The sequence below is a fragment of the Eriocheir sinensis genome, chromosome 32 (assembly GCF_024679095.1).
Source record: "Eriocheir sinensis breed Jianghai 21 chromosome 32, ASM2467909v1, whole genome shotgun sequence".
Lineage (NCBI taxonomy): Eukaryota > Metazoa > Arthropoda > Malacostraca > Decapoda > Varunidae > Eriocheir > Eriocheir sinensis.
Genome location: NC_066540.1, coordinates 14,105,970 through 14,110,637, shown reverse-complemented (window position 1 = coordinate 14,110,637; position 4,668 = coordinate 14,105,970).

The window sequence follows — 4,668 nt, the reverse complement described above, 5'->3', positions numbered from 1 at the left end:
GGGTCGACAAGCGCACGCCTCCTCCCGCTCCCATGTTATTTTTTCCGTAAAACTATGTTAAAACGGCGAAAAGAAACACAACGAGGGGTTATATGGAATTAGTCGATTTTATGCCCACAAAGTACATGGTTTTATATCTAGTGGGCGTTAGTTTTCTGCCTCGTGTGGAGCCCTCGCCGCCCGCTCCCCGTAAAAACATGTTAACTTGCTCCACTAAACTCTATGAAAGAAGTGAAATCAAATACAGCAAGGGGATGAGGAGTAATTAAACGATTTTATGGGGTCAAAGAACTCATTTAACTTATATTAGACGTGATATTGAAGTCCTCATGAGTAAGCATCTACGAAGAAAAAAAAATTGCTGACATCAGGGGTGACTCAAGTAGACTTTCTCCTCCCCGTATATTTATTTTTATTCACGAATTTGCCTCAGTTTACGTTACCTTCTCATACTTAGCTAAGGTTACTAAATCAGGATGGCCGTCGTATATACAGTTATTGCTTTATAACTTGTTAGGATAAGACATATATAGGAAAATATTGGAAGAAAAAAATGCTAAGGGGTGACTCAGTTAGACTTTCTCTTCCCCGTATATTTATTTTTAGTCACGAATTTGCCTCAGTTTACGTTACCTTCTCATACTTAGCTAATGTTACTAAATCAGGATGGCCATCGTATATCTAGTTATTGCTTTATAACTTGTTAGGATAAGACAAATATGGGAAAATAGTGGAAGAAAAAAAATGCTAAGGGGTGACTCAATTAGACTTTCTCTTCCCCGTATATTTTTTTTCTCACGAATTTGCCTCAGTTCAAGTTACCTTCTCATACTTAGCTAATGTTACTAAATCAGGATGTCCATCGTATATCTAGTTGTAGCTTTAATTTGTTAGGATAAGACAAATATGGGAAAATATTGTAAGAAAAAGAAAGAAGTGCTGACCTCAGGGGTGACTAAATTAGACTTTCTCTCCAAGGTGCTACTCCATTTTTTCACCAATTCGTCCCATGTCACATTACCTTCCCATACTTTTCAAAAATAAATAGCGCAGAATGGTCATGTTACATCCACTTCTCGCTTTGTGCCCATATAAGTTAGATATGAGAAGAAATATGAAAGATAAACAAAATTGCTGAATTCAGGGGTAACTCAATTAGACTTTCTCCCTCAACGTATTTCCCTATTTTTTCACTGATTCGCCCCATTTTGCTTTACCTTCCCATAGTTGTCTAAAATAAATAACGCAAAATGGTCATATTACACCCATTTCTCGCCTTATTATGCCCGAATAAGGTAGGTATGAGCAGAAATATTGAAAGAACGAAAATGCTGACTTCAGGGATAACCCAATAAAACTTTCTCTCATGTATTTCTCAATTTTTTCAATGATTCGCACCATGTCAGATTGCCTTCCCATAATTGCCGGAAATTAATAAAGCAGAATGGTCATATTACATCTATTTCTCGCTTTGATTTGTCCGAATAAGGCTTATGTGAGAAGAAATATTAAAAGAAAAATATAATTGCTGATTTCAGGGGTAACTCAAATTGACTTTCACCTCAGTGTATTTCTCTATTTCTCACTAATTCGACCCATTTTCCATAAGGATTCTACACTTTTCTAATGTGACATGCTCCAAAGGTTCACGCTACAGTCTTATATTGTCTTTATTTGTCAGAATAAGATAAATATGGAAGGAAATATTGAAAGACTAACATAATTCAAGGGGTTACTCAATTAGACTTTCTCTTCAGCTTATTTTCTACTTTTCACTAATTCACCTGATTTTACATTACCATTCAGACTTTTCTCATGTGGCTGGCTTAGAAATTTCATGTTGTATCCATTTCTTGCTTGGATTTGTGAGAATAAGTTTGAGGAAGAAATATTGAATGAAAAACAAAATCGCGCGAGAAAGAGGAGGAAGGGATCTGCATACTAAATGAAAGGGAGATAAAGGGAAGGAATTAAAAGGGAAGGTAAGGGAAAGAAGGAAGCAAAGAAGACAGGAAGGAAGGATCGAAGGAAGACAGGAAGGGCGGAAAAAAGAAAAAAATAAGCTGAGGAAAGAAGAAAGAAATCAATTAGAAAGAAAGGAAGGAAAGATGAAAAGAAGGAAGGAAAGGAAGACAAGAAGAATATAATGAAAAGAAGGGAGAAAATTAAGAAAATATGGAAAAAAGAAGAGATATATGAAGGAAGGGAAGAAGAAAAGAAGGAAGGAAAGGAGGAAGACAGAAAGGAGAGAGGGAAGGAATGAAGGAAGGAAAGAAGGAAAAATGGATGGAAGGAAGGAAATCAAATAAAGATGGAAAGAAAACAGGAAGAAAGGAAGGAAAGAATGAGGCTATAAAAGGAAGAAGGCAGGAAGGAAGAAAAGATGAAACGAAGGGAGAAAGTTTAAGATGAAAAGATGACAGGAAGGAAGGAAGGAGTGGGGGAAAGGAAAAGAGGAAAGAAAGGATAACAGGGAAGACAAGATGAAAGGAATGAAAGAAAGAAGGAGAACAGGAAGGAAGAGCAACAAATAAAGAAAGGGCAAGGGGTGTTAAGCGTGGCGTCCGCAGGAATTTTCTAAAGGGGGAACAAATCCGATATACTTAAAGAAATAATATAAATACATCAAACTTCATATTTCCAATCGTTAACCACAAGACAATGGCACACACACACTTTCCTATTAACTGCATTACCAAAGTGTCATCGTGAGGCTTTGAAAAAATATTGATTCCGTTATACCTTGGAAACGAATGTGTGAACGGGAACATGACAAAGGAAGAAAGGAAAGAAGGGAGGATGGATAGATAGATAGATGTAAGGAAGAAGAAATAGAGGGAAGGATGGAAGGAAAGGAATTTGAGTAAAAAAAGTCAAGTAAAAAAGTTACAGGAAAATAAATTACATGAAAAAAAGCACAGAAAAAAAGAAATAGGGCAATGTTAGCGCTGTTTTAACTTTATATATGAATGGCAACTTTGCTAATTAAAGCTCTAAATATTTTCGAAGGAAGGGAAGAAGGACAGACAGATGAAAGTAAGGAATAGTTAAATAAAGGACAGAAAGAAGGAAGAAAGGAAGGAAAAAAGTAAAGGAAGGAAAAACGGAATCAAGGAAGAAAAGAAGGAAGGAAAGAAGGAAGAGTGGAAGGAAGAAACAAAGGGAGAAGAAAGACAGGAATTAAAGAAAGGAGAAAGGAAGAAATAAATAAAGGAAGACAGGAACAAAGAAAGAAATGAGGGAGGAAAGAAATTAGGGAAGGAGAGATAGATGAAGTAAGAATGAAATAAAGGAGAGAAAGGAAGGAAGGAAGGAAGGAAGAAAGGAAGAAATAAAGGAAAGAAGGAAGGGAGAAAGGATTTGAAGGAAGATCAGAGAGAGAGAGAGAGAGAGAGAGAGAGAGAGAGAGAGGATGGATGGGATTGTGGATTACAGGATTAACGGATTTCAACTCACTGTCATCCGGATTTGGTGGATTAACAAGGTGACATGGACTCTCTCTCTCTCTCTCTCTCTCTCTCTCTCTATCTCTCTCTCTTCTTCCATCTCCCTCAAAATCCCATTAACTAACACAATATTGGCGTTAACTACAATATTATTTACGTCCCCCATAAAAAAAGATATAAGATACACGTTTTCTATGGTGCCGAGGAGACAAAGAAAGGAATATATTTTTTTTTAGTTACGGTTCTTATGTTAATGTTCAAGGGAGGGAGGGAGGGAGGGAAGGGAAGGAAGGGAGGAAGGGGAGAGAAGGGATGGGAAGATATGAGAATGGAAGAAAATGGAAAGGAAGGGAAGAGAATGGGAAAGGAAGGAAAGGATAGGGAAGGGAAGGGAAGGGAAGGGAATGGAATGGAAGGGAAGGGAAGGGAAGGGAAGGGAAGGAATGGAAAGGAAGGGAAGGGAAGAGAAGGGAGAGAAGGAAGGGAAGGAAGGGAAGGGAAGGAAGGGAAGGGAACGGATTGGAAGGAGAGGGAAGGAAGAAGAGAAGAAAAAGAAAGTAAAGGGAAAAAAGAAACGAGAAAAAGAAGGAAAAAGAAAGAAAATAAACACACACACACACACACACACACACACACACACACACACACACACACACACACACACACACACACATCTGATTAGCATTGTGATGGAAGAGAGAGAGAGAGAGAGAGAGAGAGAGAGAGAGAGAGAGAGAGAGAGAGAGAGAGAGAGAGAGAGAGAGAGAGCGCACGTGGCATATGCGGGACAGGTGTGAGAGAGGGGAGAGGTGGGGGAGGGGGAGGGGGGGAGAGGGAAAGGTGTTACTTGAGGGAAGGAAGGAAGGAAGGAAGGAAAGAAAACAGGAAGGGGGGGAAGGAAGGAAGGAAGACAGGAAGGTAAGGGGGGAAGGAAGGAAGGGAGGAAGGAAAGAGGGAAAACAGGAGGAAAGGAAGGAAATTAGGAAGGAGTTTAAGAAGGAAGGAAGGAAGGAAAAGAGGAGGAAGAAAGGAAGAAAGGAGGGAAGGAAAGAAGGAATATAAGAATGAATGAAAGGAAAGAAAGAATAAATAAAGGAAGGAAGGAAGGAATAAAAAAGAAAGAAGGAAGGAAGGAAGGAAGAGAGGAAAGAATGAAGGAAGAACAGGGACGAAGGAGGGAAGGAACGAAGGAAGCAAGGAGAAAAGAAAGAAAGAAAGAAAG